The 20,503-nt window shown below is 38.5% G+C and overlaps 1 protein-coding gene across 1 annotated transcript in view; it reads right to left on the minus strand.

Moving 5' to 3' along the window:
• LOC124150121 (obg-like ATPase 1) overlaps positions 1-20,503 on the minus strand; it is a 410,349-nt gene that overhangs the window by 282,459 nt on the left and 107,387 nt on the right. The gene's annotated exons all lie outside the window — the stretch shown is intronic.

The raw sequence follows: 20,503 nt of genomic DNA on the forward strand, positions 1-20,503 counted from the left end.
CTATTTTTAGAACCTATAAGAAACATCCTATAAATTCGATATAAGTACGTCTGGACGTTGTAAGTATCTTGTAGTCAATTATCTCACTTATTACACACGTTTTGGCCGTAAATTGTTTCCTTTTGGTCGTTTGGGGGTGGGTGTTTTCCTACTTGAGTGCTCGAGCCGCGTGTTGTATGTTCCGCCACAAGCTATGATGCGCCGAGCACAATATGGTAGGAACGCCCTGATTGGTCCGTTCAGCGTTGCTGGCCAATGGCTGTACCACAGGAGTTTTCCCTAATCAGGTCAAGGGTCAGCCTAGTGGCACATAAGGACATGGTACTGCAGCATTCAGTACGTGTCTTAAGAGCTCGGGATTCCCCGACACGAAAGTCCACTCCGGTGCGGGGAAAGTTAGTAACAGTCTCTTGTTTAACAAGATGTCTCACTAGTTAAATTATAAAATAGGTTTGATTTAGCTGGGTGGGGGAGAAATGAGGATGTAGATTTGTTTATATAGTTTGTGTAAGGGGGTTTCCGTGGGGGAGAAGTGAGGGTTAGGATTAAGTGAGTGAGTGAGTTGGGTTTTACGCCGCTTTTAACAGTATTCCAGTTATATCACAGCGTGTCAGCTTAATGTGGGAGGAAAGCCCGAAGTGATGCAGGTCTCAGATGTTTATCACTTTGGTGAAACCCACGAGCACGGGTATGGTGCTGACAAACCTAGAAACATAATCAGGAACCGGGATTCGAACCCACAATCAAAGGTTTTTGGCGTGCCCAAGGGACACAACTCTGCACAGCGAATCGCAGCGCCTTAGACGACTGGGCCACCCGTGCCCCCGGTTAGGATTAAGAAGGTTTTGAGTAGGAATAGATAGCTTCCTTCCGTAAGATTGTTGGATTTCTTCATTTTATATTTTATTAATCAGTTTACTTTTGTTGTATTAAAAATCATTATATTTTCAACAAGTCTTTTTGTCCTTTTTCACCCGCCGGATGCATGAACCCAACCACAGAGTCTCACAGGAGTGTCCCCAGTTAGCTGACTCATGGTTAAACCAGACAGTTAACATCAAATAAAACACAACGCAAAGGGCCATGAGTCAGCAGTGGGATTCCAACTAGAACACTCCGTGGAGCCAGTGAACTCTGCTGTCACTGGGCCGCCTCAGGCAAGGCGCATCTATTACAGTGGTATCGGACCAAGTGAAAGCAAGGTCAGATACCATAGAAAGTTCACGAGTTTCATAAAAATTGTATCTAACCAGAATGAGTGTTGTATTTTATTTAGTACCCACGTTGAATAGATATTTAAGTGTAAATACATAACGGATTTCGTTCGTTGACAGACCAAACTGAAACTGGTTGCAAAATCTGGTTGCTCATGAATATTGACATATGCCCAAATATGGGCATTGTTGACATTTCTATGCATACGCATTAACAACATGCACCTGCAGTTGTGTTTGCAAACATAACACCACCAACACTCAAGATCCTTTTGGAAGAATTTCTTTAACTTATGGTAATCCAAGCGCCATGTTGTTAGTACGCAGGAGACCAATAAGAAAATCTTAAAAGTCACATTAGTACAGCGCTTTGAATATCAGACCAACAGTCGGTCACTCACACAGTGCATTCAAAATGGTTCGGTTTCCTTGGTCGATCAGCTAAATTTATATCATGTCCGTACCATTTTGGAAGAGGGAATCAGAGTGTTCGCCAAAGACATGCGTGTCAACTGTACCACCCTATACTGAAGACGTGAAAATCAACAAACTGAAGTCTGCTTGTATGTCAGTGACAGCTTCGAACGAAGGGCAAGGTCACCACCGGAATAAGAAAAGACAACCGTGATTTTATCACAGCTTTTGCGCTAGAGATAGGGAATGTTATTGTTCACATCTGGGATATTTTGGGCCACACAATCAGAAATCAGGCACACTTCTACGGAGTTTTAGAATGATTTGTATCGGAAATGTTCACTTTGAGTGATCTGGTCGTGCAGTCATGAACAAACAACTCCCGAAACAGTGCCACAAAATACGCTTCGAAGGGGACACTGATGGCACAACCAAATATCCCAAGTAAGTCTAGATATCTGACCAGATAGTTTAAACTGACTTCATTTTACCACGCTTATCCTTTTCCGTGAAATCAAATTGAAAGTTGCGAAAGTGGTCGGGTGCGTCACGCTCACCCGGACCATCGATCTATTGATCGGAAGTCGTACATTGTAAATGGATATAGCTTGATTATATAATGTCTGTAGAAGCTCTATGCATAACTTATATAGAATGCAAACCAAATTTGATGCATGTGACTATCTTCAGTATCTTGTTTGGTTTATAAAGTGTTTGTTGATGTCTCTCGCTCTCATGAGATTGCTTCAGTTCGTATTTGTAGTTGCAAAATGAATGACGCCTTGCAATTTTTTTATGAATGAAAAAAGTAGTCCCGGTCTGACAGAGGTCATGGTTATCCAAATTGTGTGAAAATAATAAACCATGGTAAACCTTGTAATGGGAGAATAATACATAAAAATTACATTTCTTATTTTGTCATAATATCCAGTAAATCATCCCAAGAAATGCTGAATAATTATCATTAAAATTAAGCGAGTTATGCATATTGGGGTTCTCACCATATCTAATTACCAAGAAGGCTTTGCGTAACATTAAAATTACGTATGACATGCATAAATGCTCAGCTTGCTCAATATTAAAACTTTCAGGAGTTTAATTACCTCAAAAAGAAAATATCGCGAGTTTAAAAAGTTTCGGCCAAACTTCTCGGCACACAATTACCAGAAGGGTTATAGCTAAAACAGCACCTCAGCAAAACGTCACCTGGCGAAAACAGCACCGATTGGCGAAAACATCACCTCGCCTCAAGCAAAAACGGCTACTATTGCCTGGCGAAAACAGCACCCTATTTTTTTTCACCTTGGTAAAATAAATGAAATTAAACTTACCTGGTCGCTTGCAAACACCAATAATTGTGAAATGTTAAAACAAGTTTACATTAGAAATTAGTCTCTACTCCAACTATATTCCTACTTAGCCTATACGCAACTACACTTATTGTGAAAACATAACATGTCTTGAAGAAAAATAAATGAAATTAAACTTACATCGTCGCTAACAAAAACCAATAATTGTGAAAAGTTCAAACAAGTTTACATTAGAAATTAGCCCCCTGAATCAGCTACTATCACAATGCTCGGTGGTACATGGGCCGATATTGTAAACATGAGATGAAGATGAAAACTGTGAAGAACTGTATATATGTGAATGTATGTAGTTGTCTGTGAACAACTGGAAAACAGGAAAGAACATGTAAATACATCAAATAATATGTAACAAATAACATAAATCAGATATACTACAACATAAATCGTTCTTATCGTTATTAAAAGCAGAGGTGCCATTTTCGCCCGTCACATAGTAGCCGTTTTCACCAAATGCGGTCCCGTTTTTTAGCCAGAGAATTTGGTGACGTTATGCTGAGGTGACGTTTTAGCCTGCACCCCTACCAGAAACGGCCATTGTTGACTTTTGGCACTTCACATTGAGTGACATGCAGTCCATTAGGGTTTGGACATTAGGGTTTGAAAAATTCATAAAAAAAATGAAAATTAATAAAAACAATTTTTTTCTTTTGACTGCACCCCTCCATATGACACAGATTATATGTACTAAGTTTGAGATGAATCCACTGAATAGTTTAAGAGAAACCGGGCGGAAAAAGTCTTCAGATGGACATTAGGGTTTGAAAAATTCATAAAAAAATGGAAAATTAATAAAGACAATTTTTTTCTTTTGACTGCATCCCTCCATATGACACAGATTATATGTACTAAGTTTGAGATGAATTCACTGAGCAGTTTAAGAGAAACCGGGCTGAAAAAGTCTTCAGATGGACATTAGGGTTTGAAAAATTAATAAAAAAATGGAAAATTAATAAAAACTCGCGCGGACAAAGTTTTCGGACGGATGGACGGACAGAATCTTGGTATAACTATTTACCCCCGACATTTTGTCGGGGATATAAAAAAAACATTTTTAAAGAGTTTGCAAATGATTTCGTTTGATAAACTTTCAGACACAATGACAAGCCGACAAACGTCAGTGATACGTTTGGGCGTTGCCTAACTCGCGATTTGTTGAGTTGAACAAAGTCAACAAACACTGCGAAAAATGACAAATATTGGATGACAGGCAAAATCTGAACTGATATACATTCTAGGTAAACCATTCAATAGCTAAATAGTGCAGTTTACGACAAATAATAAAAATACTTGCAATTTTAGCTTATCACTTCTGAAATCGGAAGCACTTACCGCATGTGACACATGGAAGCAAAATATGCAAAAGTTGGTAAGCTATCATAAAGAAATTCCGAAACAGATTCAAAGAAAATACATAATTGACTTTTTTTCGTCAACTATGTACTATTTATTTATCTGGAGAGCAGTCTTCACTCCTATTTGTTTCATATTTCTTCGTGATTGTCGCCATCAAATGTGTAAGTCTAAATCCGAAACCGTAATGGATTTCACGCTCGATGATTTTAATATAAAATTGTTTTCTGAAAACGAACGCAACGGAGAGCGATATAACGTATTGATATGCCATAATAATAACAACATAATATTGTTTTTGGTGTAACATTACAAAAAGAACAATTTAGAATATTAAAGATGTTGTTGAAAACTTTGTGAAAACCTCCCGTCCTCTGAACCGATTAAAATTTTGGTGCACGACGACTGTATGGAGGTAGTGCAAATATAAATAGGTTCCTATATATGTGATTTTGTACCCAAAACAAATTAAATTGCACCCAAAATATTTTGTGAATTTGTACCTAAGAAAATAAGACAGTAGATCTATAACAAGAAAGAAGTGAGCAAAGCTCACATACCCCCGCTATCCCCGCTGGTCAACAACAAATAGTAAATAGTTTGTTAATTAATGAAATATTACATATTTCTAACTGATGTTTTAAAAACTAAGATTGAGTTCCAGTGACAATTGACCCCCCCCCAAATCTCCCATGTTACCAGTGTTCACTACGAGGAAGTAGATCACCATGAACACCTTTGAATAAAAATTTGATTGAGGAGTTACATAAGAAGAATTATCAAAAGGACCAAAAATTGTTGATATAAAAACACATAAAAAATGGAACAATATCATATAAGAAAATCAATAAATTAATAATTTCCATCTAGCCTTAACAGATATGGTAAAGAATTCATAAATTCAAACTAACACAAAGCACAGATACTTAGGATGATCTACATGAGTGGAAACAATTTTGGAAAATATATTAGCTATACAAAACCAGTCATCAAAATTTCTAAATTCCATCATGTTTCCATGAAAACAGCAAAAGAAAAAACTTTCAGAATCTTATATAAGATAAAAAACAATCATAGTGGTTAATGTAGCAAGTTTGCTGAAGCTAGGATACATAATATTGTAAACATGGATCGTACAAAAACTCTACCCAAAATTTATGTTTCAACATGATTCCATGGAAGCGGCAAAAATAAAAAAAATCAGAATCTTTAAACTAGCAAAAGGCACAAGTACTCATTGTGGTAAATGTGTGTAGCAAGCTTGATGAAGCTAGGATGCATAGTTAAAAAGATATAGGCCGTACAAAACACCCACCCTAAAAGTTTAAGTTGCTTAATGTTTCCATGGAAACGGCAAAAATTAAAAAGTTCAGAATCTTCAAACTAGCAAAAGGCACAAGTACTGATTGTGGTTAATGTGTGTAGCAAGTTTGGTGAAGCTAGGGTGCATGGTTAAAAAGTAATGGGCCGTACAAAAGCTCGGACGAACGGACGGACGGACGGACGGACGGAATGCTTTTTACCCCCGGCTTACTTCGAAAACTGGGGTATAATTAAATTTATGTTTTCATGTAGATGAACAGAACACACAATAAAATATTACATCAAGTTCATAATATGATTATGACTGTGATCCTTGAAATTGATTGTTTAGTTTCGATAGAAAATTGACGTCTTGTCACTGTAGAAGAGGCCAGTTAAATTGGTGAAACCTAAGTTAGAATGTATTGTTTTGATAGTATGTTAAGTTTAAGACACCAAAATTAATGCATATCTTTGAAATAATTCTATGTAGATCTACAAAATTACATAACCATTTGGGTACCAAATCACTAGAAATTTTGGGTACAAAAGTCACTAGATTTACTGTACATTTAAACTGTTTTTTGTGAATCAATGGGATAAAAGAATCTTCGTCTGAATGATTCCTTTTCTCATTTTAAGACAAGAAAGTGTTTTACGTAACAAAAAAGGCAGATCTACACGTCTCACATCTTGTCCTAAAAATATATAAAAATGTGAAAAATATGGACACCTCAGAAATGAGGGCTTTTAAAGTTATAATTCTACCTAACTTGTCACATGGTTTGACTTAGGTCTATCTAAGAAAAGTCCTTATGAAAATCTTTTTTTTAACTTTTATGACACTGACAATTTCTGGCACTTAGACAAAGAGTATTCAAGGAAAGACAGATATGTTTTTAATTGTAAATATGACTTTCCTTTATAATTCTTGATGACAGGGGAACTTTTACACACACCAGCTGAGGTAGTTGTGAGACTGTGATTGCATACAAAGGAAAAACAGGTTGGAAGCAGTACCTGTATATGCAAAATAGACCACATTAGGTGAACTAAAGTCATGGGGCGTGGCTGACCAGAAAAAAATACATCTGGCAAGGGTAAACATGTATACAGGCATATTTCTTTTCATAGCATTTTTCTTAGAAACATAAACTAACTCACCAGCTTATGTGCCACTATGGTTCTTGTGATTAAACAAACAAAATTTTCATGTACTGTTACAAGTAAGTAATGTATCGTATTAATATTAGAAATATATTTTAGAATTGTTTCATCTGGAAACAAACCACTTAATGCACAAGATGAATGTCCATATGAGTTTAGTATGTATATGTTAAGGATCAGATCAATTTATTCATTATTTATGGAATACTAAAATTAAATGACATAGTTACTTAAAATAGTTACTTATTCACATAATTGATGTTGAGAGTGAAAGATAATAATTGTAGAATAAAATATCTTTAAACTAAAGATAATAATTGAAGTTTGATCAGTAACACTGTGCTTATGCATTGACCAATATTTAGTGTCCATACACACAATCATTGTGGAAAAAAATAACTACTAAATATATAACTACTAAATATAAAAATATAACATAAAATTATCAAACCTGTAAACAGCTGTAAATAATTAAACAATTAAAAATCTATAATCAATACACAATCATGGCGGTCTTCATACTTTTGGAATAAATTTAGAAGTTGTTCTAAAATCATGCTAGAATCTATGCATGTATTATGAAAGGAAACTGTCCCAAATTTAACGTGGAACTAACACCGAAAATATGTATGTAGCATTTTATTGCTTATATATATATCCTATCATATTCAACAACGCAGGAATGTTATTTTGAAACATGTTTTGTCAAGCCCTGTTGTAGAGGGTGATCTTAAAATGCTGATTGACGATATCCATAGACGTATTGCGTGGGATACACTTAAAATAGTGAAACTTATCAGCGTGTACATCGCAGAAATATGAAACATGGCCATTTATATTCAGCGTAACATTGAATGGTGATTCTTAAATATCAACAGAAGTTCAAATAAAAGATACCGAGAAACTTGCATGTGGCATGTTGATTTATCATCTACCGTTTCCGGGTCACGGGAGCATGCAAGGTCAAACAGATTAAATGATACGCCAATTATATCGTCAAAGTCACATTTTTATTTCATATTAGTGGTGATTACTGATACTATATATTGACTCATGTTTTTGCTGTATGTGATAGGCGAAAATATTCCAAAATTTACTGTAGCTGTTTTGGTACTAAAAATTATCAGGAGACAACCCCTGTCTGTGACATCACATCCGGTGACCTTTGCACTTACTGAATTATTGCTATCAGAATTCACGATCTTTATTTTCGTTTTTCTCTCGTCATATTAATTGTAAAATGACAAATAAAACATCCTTCGATTGAGAAGATCGTCAACTTTCGCCAAGGCATATTTATAAAGGCAATGTAAACTTTATTGATATTGAAATAGCAAAGAGTTATTCAGAGGTCGGGCGAAGCGCGCCATGTTTGATTTTAGGACGTCTGCTAGCATCATGACACTGGTTGTTTATTCTTGTATATCATAAATATTCAACCCAAACGCTTGAAATTAGGATTAGTGAATATTTATAAGTCAGTAATTGTTTCCTGCAAATTTTATAACATGACACGTCAGATTTACCCGGATATTCGTATATCTGCAACCGACATGATGACCTCGAAAATTAAGTTATTTTTCTGTTTAACGTTTAGATAATAAATTTACTGAAATGGTTCATAATTTACCATCGCGCTGTTATTTGCTTATAAAACAACACAAATTTTTACTCAATTAAAATAAAGATATCGGAGATATGATTATTGAAATCAATTTGCACAAATGTTACGATATTAAAAGGTTCCTAGCATGAAATGCAAACCACCTGCAATAACGCAATTCAGGTAAGTTCAAGAAAATTTACAAATTTTGGGTTCGCTTTGGTCTTTACCTTGGTATGATTGAAAACATCGGGATATTTTTATATAGTACTGTGTAGTTTTCTATCAGGAATAAATGTGCAAAATATTTCTTCAATTGGCCCTTGTTTAATAAGGCACCGACTGTTTGAAATCACCCACCCTCTTTAGAGCGCCTTATGCTAAAATTAATCAAGAAGTGTGAAAATAATTCAATCTCATTAAAATCAGATCTTAGTTCTCGCTACTGTTAAAACAAAGCTTTAGCGGTTTAGCGGTAGCGAGAACTAAGATCTGATTTTAATGAGATTGGAAAATAATTCAGCAGGCTAAAGGCAAAGGCTCATTACCCTGGAGCCATGACATCTATATGCCTTGAAACACTTACCGTATTCGACATAATAAGCGCCCAGGGCGCTCTCAAAATTAGAAATAGGGGGCTCTTATTAGAATATATATTTTTGAGTTCCGAGAGCGTAAATTTCGTGGTTTATGCTGAAATGTCTATAAACGACAGATATATTTTTCCAGAAATTAATTGCCCATAATTAAGGGTGCATATAACAAACGTATTATGCACGAATAAATAGCCTTGTGTACATTTATCAATCAGAAGGGGTGCTAATTGGAATTGTTCACTAGCCAGAATATTAGGAAATATCGCCGTGGGCACTTATTAGAGCGGGGCGCTTATTACGTCGAATACGGTAATTGCTGTTATTTATAAGATGCTAATCCTATTTGTTAATCCCCATTTTTGTGTACATCGACCATCTGCCATCCTGAACGAGATGTGCAAGTATGACACTGATGATTTACTGTTTACATTAATATTTATTACTTACTAAATGTCAGGTGACCTTGGCTATATAAGCCTTGGTCCAGAGAGATTGAGAAAAAGAAAGGTCTTACCCTTAGCCTAGCTAGGGTTAGGCTGGGTGCTCCGGGGCACCTAGACAACAACCACTACCACTATGTGCTGACCTGGCACATAGTGTCTTTTGTATGTATATATCTACATATATAAAGTAAAACTGTATATACCGCAAGCCATCGTTTCCTAGTTGTCACTTCCTACTGAGAACCATACGTCGGCCTCTTGCATATATGAGTATGCAAATTATTCATTAATCAACGTCAGACCAACGTGTTGTTAATATAACAATTGCATTATTAAAGAAATGTTTTTTCAGTAAACATGGTAAAAAAATAAATCTTTGATTTAAAGAACATACATGAGACAAACATAATTCTACATGTCTTTGATACTCTGTATTGTCTGTTAATTTTGAAAATATTTAAATGTGATATTGAGTTTCTACCTAAAAATAATAATCTGAAATTAATTTTTAGAGGATTTCATCTTATCCGAAAAACCAAACATATTTTAAGATGCATAAATGTAAATCATTGTTGAAAAAAAAAAAAAACATTGTTTTTGAGAGAATACCTAATAAGGTTGATTGGTGCCCACGTGCACTAGGGCTTCCACGAGTCCAAATTTTTGGACTCGAGTACCCGAGGGGTGAAACTCGACTCGTACTCGAGTACCCGAAAATAGGACGTCCTTTAAGAACATTGGTTCATTAGATCAAAATTGCCATCTAAAAGTATTAAAACATGTTATAAGTATAATTGAACTGCACTGAAATGTAAATAGAAAGCGTCCACGGAACTTGTTTATCTGTCAAAGTGTATGGAAGTGTTCAGTGTTAATGTTTGCTTGTAACTGCACTAATCTTAATCACGACCTTCAAAAACATTACGTCACGACTACAAATACTACAATACATATTGAACACAAACCAAGTTTTTTCTGACGATCAGCGTTTCATTCGACACCTGCCAACAAGCACAAACAATAATTCGCAGGAAGAAAATCGATAATGTGCATCACGTGACATACACGTATACACAGCTGCTGGGCTGCAAGACTAAGGCCGCTAAATATGGAAATGTAGTACTATAAGTTCATTCATTCATGAGTTGGTCACGTTTTCAAACTGTACCAACCTGTCGACCTGTCGCTTGATTTGTAAGCTCTGAAATAGCACATATTTACCAGCTAATCAGTTGTTAATCTGTGTAAGGGAATACACTTGGCATTTGAGTCGGAGCAAAGAAGCAATAATCGCCTTGATACATTCAATTTCTTAAAGTCGGGAAGGAAAAACAATAATTACGTCTATTTTATGTGACTTTCTCAATTGTTCTAATGTACATTTACTTTCTACAAAGAATACATTATTCAAACAATATTTAAACAGAGTGATCTCCCCTTATCGAGTACTCGAGTCCTTGATAACGGAATCGAGCCCCACTAAAACCGACCCGGCCCCGAGTACTCGAGTACTCGTTGAAGCCCTAGTGCCCACCATCTTTATCTTTATCATTTTGTCATCTTCCCAAGGCAAGGAGGTTAACTGTCTTTAAAAGTCCAGTTTCGACCCTTGCCGAACTAGGCTGGAATTACTGGGCTCAATCGTAGCGCAACCAGTGGTTAATACAAGTTACGTTACCTCTCCTATGGACCAATCAGATTCCACCTCTCGTATCACATGCATTTGTTTCAAACGAAATGGCGGCGCGCAGTCAAGACGATTTGATAGATAACAAGCATGAAATACTCACATCCCCCGCCAATATGACATGTCGGGTGTGTGCAATGCATTAGCTCCTGTGAACTATGTTCACTGGGCCTTTTTGTAAAGAAATATACTATGTTTTGCAAGATCTGCTCCAGAAACGAGGACTACTGCCATTTTCAGTCTAAATCAAAGTCGTTGCCATGGAAACTCAAAAAATAACTCTTAAAAAAAAAAAAAACTATCCAAAGGCACCAGTTCACCACTAGACCAATCAGTGTGCAAAATATGGTGACGAAAAATGGTACGGTTTTCAAGATCTGCTCCGGAAACGAGGACAACCGCCATTTTCAGTCTAAATCAAAGTCGTTGCCATGGAAACTCGAAAAATAACTTTTTTAAAAATCTCAAACTATCAAAAGGCACTAGTTCACCACTAGACCTATCTATGTGCCAAGTATGACGAAGAAATATGGTACGGTTTTCAAGATCTGCTCCGGAAACGAGGACTACTGCCATTTTCAGTCTAAATTAAAGCCGTTGCCATGGAAACACTTCAAATTTTTTTTGTTTAAATCCCAAACTATCAAAAGGCACCAGTTCACCACTAGACCTATCTATGTGCCAAGTTTGGTGAAGAAATATGGTACGGTTTTCAAGATCTGCTCCGGAAACGAGGACTACTGCCATTTTCAGTCTAAATCAAAGTCGTTGCCATGTAAACTCGAAAAATAACTTTTTTAAAAATCCCAAATTATCAGAAGGCACCAGTTCACCACTAGATCTATCTATGTGCCAAGATTGGTGAAGAAATATGGTACGGTTTTCAAGATCTGCTCCGGAAACGAGGACTACTGCCATTTTCAGTCTAAATCAAAGTCGTGGCCATAGACACTCGAAAAACAACTTTTTTAAAAATCTCAAACTATCAAAAGGCACCAGTTCACCACTAGACCTATCTATGTGCCAAGTATGGTGAAGAAATATGGTACGGTTTTCAAGATCTGCTCCGGAAACGAGTACTACTGCCATTTCCAGTCTAAATCAAAGTCGTTGCCATAGACACTCGAAAAACAACTTTTTTAAAAATCTCAAACTATCAAAAGGCACCAGTTCACCACTAGACCTATCTATGTGCCAAGTTTGGTGAAGAAATATGGTACGGTTTTCAAGATCTGCTCCGGAAACGAAGTGTGACGGACGGACTGCACCCATTCCTATATCCCTATATCCACTTCATGGCGGGGGATAATAAAGATCTATATTGTGATCAAACGAGTCTTACATCGTGAAGTGCATCAAATCATGTGAGCACCTTGATTAAAAACATGAAAAGATTTGGAAAATATATGTTGACAACGAGTTGGCGGTGCACATGCTTTGCAAATCCTGCAATTGACCGAAATCTGCATGACACTTTACGAACCGGTTTTCGATTTCACTACGCTTTTTTGATTGGACTATGCATAGACTCGTTAGGACAGCCAAAATGTAATTCCATAATACCAGCCTAGTTCAGCAAGGGTGGAAACTGGACTTTTAGAGTCAGTTAACTCTCTTGCCTCAGGAAGATGTCATTTTGTCCGCTCCGCAAGAAAATCAAAGAAAAAATATAAATACATATATTACTTTCTTGAGTTTACAAAGATCTAGGTACTTATAACTTAAACATTCAAGTTTAAACGAGGTAATGGATTTTTTTTTAATGAGTTTCTTAAATGTCCTGAGATAGTATGTTTAAATAATTTAAGTCTTCAAGTTGAAATAACAACACCAAATTATTATAGGCCAAAATGAATAAATCATATTGATCTGGGTAAAAGGGGAAACAACTGCTGTGGTTGCAAAACATCTTGGGCGTGAGATGTACGGCCCGGCAAAGGTTGGTTGTTTCCTGCATTAAAATTGAGTATTGCTTAAGACACAAATTGATTGAGTGTTTATTTTCTTAAAATATGAAATTTAAGTCTCGATTATTTAAATATAACTATGAAATATGTTTTAGATGCTGGGTTACATAGATCAACACCTCGTTATAACATGACATTTCTTATGTGGTTGATGGTTATTTTTAAAAAACTATAACAAAAACAATATGGTATGTTTCACAATTTTATCAGTATTTTTACATGAATTAAATATAACTGTTTCATTAGCTGTTTTATAAGTCTTGAAAATGCCTAGTAAAGATCTACCGGAGTGGCTCACTTGGTCCCGTAATATTGATGCAGTATCTCGCTTCAATTACTGTCTTCCCATTCTATAACTGAATCTCGTACACTGGGAAGCAAAAATTCTCTGATACATCTCCACATATCACACCCCTTCCTCCCCCACAAATTTTCTCTTGGTCACCAACTTTCGGAGGAGGAAACATCGTCACTACGGTAATGTTTTGACAGCTGAGGATTTCCTATACTAGACAACCTCGTGAATCCACGATCCAAAAATAGTGCCGTCAATTATTTTTACCCAACCAATCAAAACATGATGACACAGCTCTCTACTCTCAGCCAGCCAATCAGATTGTGTGAATAAAAATAAACCACTGCGAATAAACCACTGCGGGTGATTGGAGATCAAGCGTGTTCATTGGAGATCAGTAATTATGACATAGATCCATTTCCAGTACCAGTGGGTGTAAAACAGGGGTGCAAGTTATCTGCCACCCTATTCTTCATATATGTCAAAGATCTGGCTGAAGAAATCAACTACCGTATTTATTAGAGTATAATGCGCACCCCCCTCTAGCCGATTCAGTATTTTGGAGAAAACAATATTATGTATTGGAGAAAACACGCTTACAAGGTTTTGGTAGACCCCCAGGGCATGCTCTGTCTACCAAAACCGAGGGAAAGTGTTTTTCCATACTTATAAACCGAAAAAAGAAACTTAAAACATTTATCACGATTTTTATGTTTTGAACATACTTTCCATGAACCTTAGGAAACGCACGTAAAATATCTGTTGCTGGCGTACGGATCTTGAAAAGGACATTCTAAAAACCAGTGTAGCTTATCAACACCTCTGTAGCCTCGTGGTACACTCAAGGTTGCGAGTTCGATCCTCAGGAATATAAAGAAAACATTTGTCATTTGATTTTACATTTCATTACATGTTACAATCTGAACGGAAGTTACATTATATAAAATCACTGGGATATTATAGCAAATATGACTTGAATATCCTATAAAATCCCTGGGATATTATATAAAAAATCCCAGGGACATTACAACGTCCCTGTTTATGAGATTTAACCCGACTGGAAAGTAAAACCTCACAATAGGTTTTAATGCCTATAGAATGAAGTCTCTTACTTAAAAGCGATCCCAATGAATAGGTTTATAAGCAAGAAAAAAAATTACACTGTACCCCTTCAGCTAATTCTGGTAAACGAACGGGTGATCAGACATTTGGTCAGTACAAATTTTAAATTTGAGATAAAAAATTACCAGACATGTTTATTTGACGTTTAAAATGATAATTTTATATTGTGTTTTGTGGAAATTCAATTTTTTGTTTCTACTAACTACATGCATGTCCAGTGTATTAAGATTTATTTACACATATAGAGAAGCAGCCCAGAGCACTTTGGTCAAACGAACAAGGTACCAATATCCGAACACAGGAACATTTACTGTGTAACCCAACATATTCATATATGGATGTCTGCCGGGGACCCCCTGCTGCGTGTGGCCCCTGGCCCCCCAAAAGAAGAGACCATTCAAGGGCTGGATCAAACATTGGAGGTACCACATGAAAGTAAGTGTAAATGAACTGGTTCATCTCACAGAGTACAGAATTGGCCACACAACACAAATCTTCCTCTGCATAAGACCTGCCATCTTCCTGAGGCAAGTGAGTTAACTGACTATAAAAGTCCAGTTTCCACCCTTGCCGAACTAGGCTGGTATTATGGAGTTACATTTTGGCTGGACTAACGAGTCTATGCATAGTCCAATCAAAATCGCACACCGAAATCAAAATCTGGTTCGTAAAGTGTCATGCAGATTTCGGTCGACTGCAGGATTTGCAAAGTATGTGCACCGCTAACTCGTTGTCAACAGATATTTTCTATATCTTGTCATGTTTTTAATCCAGGTACTCACGTCATTTGAAGCATTTCGCGATGTAAGACTTGATCACAATATAGATCTTGATTATCGATCAGATCGTCTTGACTGGGCGCCACCATTTTGATTGAAGCAAATGCAAGTGATACGAGAGGTTGAATCTGATTGGTCAATAGGAGAGGCATAGAAAGGACATTACTCGTAATAGCCACTGGTGGCACTACGATCGAGCCCAGGAATTCCAGCCTAGGTCGGCAAGGGTGGAAACTGGACTTTTAAAGTCTGTTAGTGTTAACTCTCTTGCCTCGGGAAGATGAAGGCCTGCCAGACCCCTCCACCTGAGAGGGTCCCCAAATTTGGGCTGGGTTAAACATTGGAGGTACCACATGAAATCAACATATAATGAACTATTACACTCTTCTAAGTATAAAATACCCATTGCCAGACAAATCCTTCGCTGCATAAGGCCTGCCAGACACCCCCAAATGTTGACCCTTAATGCACTCAGTGGACACTTTGGTAAAATTTGACTGGTGTATACATATAAAGTACCAGATGAAAGTAAGTTTAGATGAACAGGTACATGTTACTGAGTACAAAACGGCCAATACCTGACAAATGTTCCTCTGCATAAGGTCCGCCATACCCCCCAGAGAGGGTCCCAAAATTTGGGCTGGGTTAAACATTGGAGGTACATGTACCACATAAAACCAACATAAAATGAACAATTGCACTCTACTTATTGCACAATACCCATTGCCAGACAAATCATCTTCTGCATAAGGCCCGCCAGACACCCTAAAAGAGTTGACCCTTCAGGTATGCACGGGTAAAATTAGGCTGGAATATATATTGATTGTACCACATTAAGGTAAGTTTAAATGAACAGGTTCATATCACAGAGTACAGAATGGTCCACACCAGACAAATCTTCCTCTGCATAAGGCTTAAACATTGGAGGTATCACATGAAACCAACATAAAATGAACAATTACATTCTACTTATTACAAAATGTGTTTTTCAGAATAAAAACGATGTTTTATTGGTCTGTTTTCAGTCGTACAAATGGGTATCTCTCATACCCTCACTTCTAGTCGCACATTTAAAAGGAAGCCAGAAGCTGGAATGTAAACATTAAACTTGTTTCCGTCCGGGTGCGCACGCACCTCCCTATGACATGTTACAAATCTCGAAGAATAAGCCATCATTCAGGACTGGACTGGATTACTTCCCTGTGGGGATGGCTGGGTGGGTACGTACGACTGAAAACAGACCAATAAAACATCATTTTTATTCTGAAAAACACATGTTTTAGTCTGTTTTCAGTGGTACAAATGGGTAGAATTCGACAGAACACTGGAAGGAGGGTCGGGAAAGTAATCAGGAAGTGACCTCTTTCACGTCGAATGTACCAAGTTCCTCACCCCTGTAGTGACAAGAGAACATTCGACCAGATGCACGGACGAGACAAGTTGTTTATCACAAACGCACAGCATGGTTAATGCTCTTCAACACACAACTAATTATCGATACGACAGGACAACTGCACGCGTCAGTTGAACTGCGATCAAAGTGTAGTCGGCGTATAGTTTAGTTACAGAGCAACTGGCAGTATACAAGGTAACTAAAACAGCATGGTTAATGCTCTTCGACCCACAAGTAACTATCGATGCGACAGGACAACTGCACACGTCAGTTGAATTGCGATCGAAGTGTGGTCGGCGTATAAGTTAGTTACAGTGAGTGAGTTTGGTTTATGCAGCTTTTAACAGTATTCCAGTTATATCGCGGCGTGTCAGCTTAATGTGGGAGGAAAGCCCGAAATGATGCAGGTCTTAGACGTTTACCAGTTCGGTGAAACCCATGAGCATGGATATGGTGCTGACAAACCTAGAAACATAATCGGGGCGAACCGGGATTCATACCCACAATCATAGGTTTCTGGTGTGCCCAAGGGATGCAACTCTGCACAGCGAATAGCGGCGCCTTAGACGACTGGGCCACCCGTGCCCCCTTAATTTAGTTACAGAACAACTCGCCGTATACAAGGTAACTAAAAATAGCATGGTTAATGCTCTTCGACATACAACTAATTATTGATGCGACAGGACAACTGCACACGTCAGTTGAACTGCGATCGAAGTGTGGTCGGCGCATAATTTAGTTACAGAGCAACTCGCAGTGTACAAGGTAACTAAAAAATACGAGCAGTACTATAAAGTATGGGAAGACGATGCATACACCGAATAACCATAATAAAAAAGCCAAAGTACTGCACGCAACAAAAAACCATAAGAATGCGTACATTCACCAACAGCTTTTATTGTAACATGTTATATGGCACGAAGTGTCGAGCAAAAAATCCAAAGTGAATAAAGCGCAAATTCACTGTCTTTTCTGGGAGATCTGTTGTGCCACCACGAGTGGACCAAACTGTTTGAGTCCTTCAACATCTTCTGTTGAGACATCTCTGAGATAATGCAAAGCAAACACTAAAGTAGATCTCCAAAAGCAGCCCTCCATAATAATTTGCAGCAAACAATTACTGTGGAGTGCTAATGTTGAAGCTATGGCCCAAACTTCTTGCGGATGAGAGGAGGTGGGAGGTGCGATTCCTTGCGCCTCGTTAGCTCTGAGAATAACCGCTCTCAACCAAAAGGAGAGAGTATGACGTGTAATCTCATTCTTTGCATTGGTTGAGAGCGGTATGTGGTCGTCACTGTTCAGATCGCTGCAGGTAAATACGAAACTCACAAACTGGGCACAGGGTGAACTCAGCGTGATCATGAGGGCCCATAATGGCAGACAAGGAAGGAATGTGGAACATTCTCGAATCTTGGCCAGGAAGTTGATTTTTCGCTAAAAAATCCCATCTGAGACCAAGATCGACGTTGCCATGGTTATGCTGATCGAATGTAATCCGACCGACATCAATGGCATGTTTTTCCGATACTCTCGATACTCCGTGGGAGACGGCCTCGATGGTCTCGACAGGGTGTCGGCTATCACATTCTTGGCCCCCGGGATGTGACGGGCTCTTACGCCCATGTCCAAGTCGTCGACGAGGGCGAAGAACCTGAATCTCGAGGCAGTTGAAGTGGAGGACCTTTCCTTCTGGCGACCACAGCCCAGACGCTTCGTCCCCGAAGTGCGCTCCCCAGTCTACGAATAGGTGTAGTATGAACGGAGGCTCGCTCATAAAGATGCCTTCGCAAACATTCGAAGGCTGGAGCAACCACTCCAGATGACAACGTAGCTGTGCCGGAAGTGGAACCAGGAGATTAGGAAACGTATCCGGATGTACTGTAGATCCCGAGGTGGTACCACAATCCATCGTCGACATCAATTGTGTAGGCGTAGATGAAGGAGTTGGTGTACTGGTTGACGGTCCATGGACCCCCGATGTAGTGGAATCCTTCTTGGTCGACGCCGTCGAGGCGAGTACCGCCGCCGTGATCTGGGCTATCAAAGCCGGGTCGATATGAAAGTCCTCGTGGGGACGAGGGCTATGATCTCTAACTGTAGAAGTACTACGATCCCCATCGTAGTTATCGTCCAAATTGTACTCCCGACGACAACGCAGGCGATGAATGTCCTCGTGTCGTTTACTGTCTCTCGACGAGGCACTCGACCTGTCGTCCCGGGAATGGGAACGACTTCTAGAGAGGGATCTGTGTTCACTGTCGTCCCGCACAACGTCCCTATCACCACCCGGTCCCGTCGTAACAGGGGTGGCTGAGTGACGCTCTGGATCAACCGATTGACGAAGATCAGTCGTGCGGGTAATATCATCAGCAGGCGAACGTGTCGAAAACACCTCAGTTGACTGAGGCGGGTCTTTATCAACTGATTTCTTGGGTGTGGCCGAATGGCCAGCCCAAGGGCCTTATGTGGAGGGTGCAGAGTCCAAGGATCCACCCGATGACCTTCTCTGCTTGTAGCGCTGGTCAGCAGTCCGCTTCGGCAACGCACGAAGATACAAGTTTAAGTTTATAGAAGTCAAGTGCTCACTTTCTTTACAACGTTTATCCCACGAACACGTTGAAAACCCGTCCTTAGGACAATACTTGTGAGGTTCTACTTTAGACAGTTTTCTTTGACACGAGGCACCAATGCCCGACATGTTGCCACGTGTATAATCAAGTCAAACAGTGAAACACGTGTGAAACACAAACAATGGATTACCAAGGATTACATTCCAGGAGTCTACAGGGAAGACATATTATTATTACTTTATTAGAACAACAACTGTAGACAAGCGATAAGTACTAGTAGAATACAAACTAGCAGTCTACCGTGAAAAAGTCTTTCTCGAGCGACCAGTCTCAGAGGCGTGCTGAGAGATTTGTGACATGTCATAGGGAGGTGCGTGCGCAACCGCACGGAAACAAGTTTAATGTTTACATTCCAGCTTCTGGCTTCCTTTTAAATGTGCGACTAGAAGTCTGGGAATGAGAGATACCCATTTGTACGACTGAAAACAGACTAAAACATACCCATTGCCAGTCAAATCATCTTCTGCATAAGGCCCGCCAGACATACCCTCACCTCACCCCACCCCACACAGTTGACCCTCTATAATCCCAGTGTGCATAATGAAACATAGGAGGCAGAAGAGCATTGGACATCAGCTCTGAGAGTCAACAAATGGTCAAATTTATGTTTTTTTATCTTAAAGATGGAAGGATTTTATTGAGATTAAAATCATGTATTTATAAAATTAGGTCTCTGAATACTAGTATTGATATCTTAGATTAGTCCTATCATTGAAATGTAATAAAAATGGCATGAATCTGATTCTTGTGAACATATATCTGATCAGCTATGAAGTCCTCAAAGCCTGCAATAGCCTGATAGCTTGGCTATGGATTCCTACAAGCCCAAACATGCTCAGATAGGCATATGATGCTATGTGCCATGATTTTTATATACTGAACAACAAAAGTTCCTGTGACATTGAATAAGATTTAATGCAAAGTTATGTTTTTTACCAAATCTGAAACAATTTCGGTTTGCAACAGATAAAAGACTCCTGTAAGTGTTCAAATGGTTTAATTTGTCACACTGACTTCACAAAATGCGTGATTTCATAAAAAACACGAACATGCCAAATTGTCAATTTACAAATCAATAGCGTGTGTCCACCTCTGGTTGCGATGAAAGCAACACATCTTCGTTTCATGGAATGGACCAGGCATCGCACAAAGTCCTGTGTGATATCTGTCC

Source organism: Haliotis rufescens, unplaced genomic scaffold (genome assembly GCF_023055435.1).
Source record: "Haliotis rufescens isolate VD_foot unplaced genomic scaffold, xgHalRufe1.0.p SCAF_4, whole genome shotgun sequence".
Lineage (NCBI taxonomy): Eukaryota > Metazoa > Mollusca > Gastropoda > Lepetellida > Haliotidae > Haliotis > Haliotis rufescens.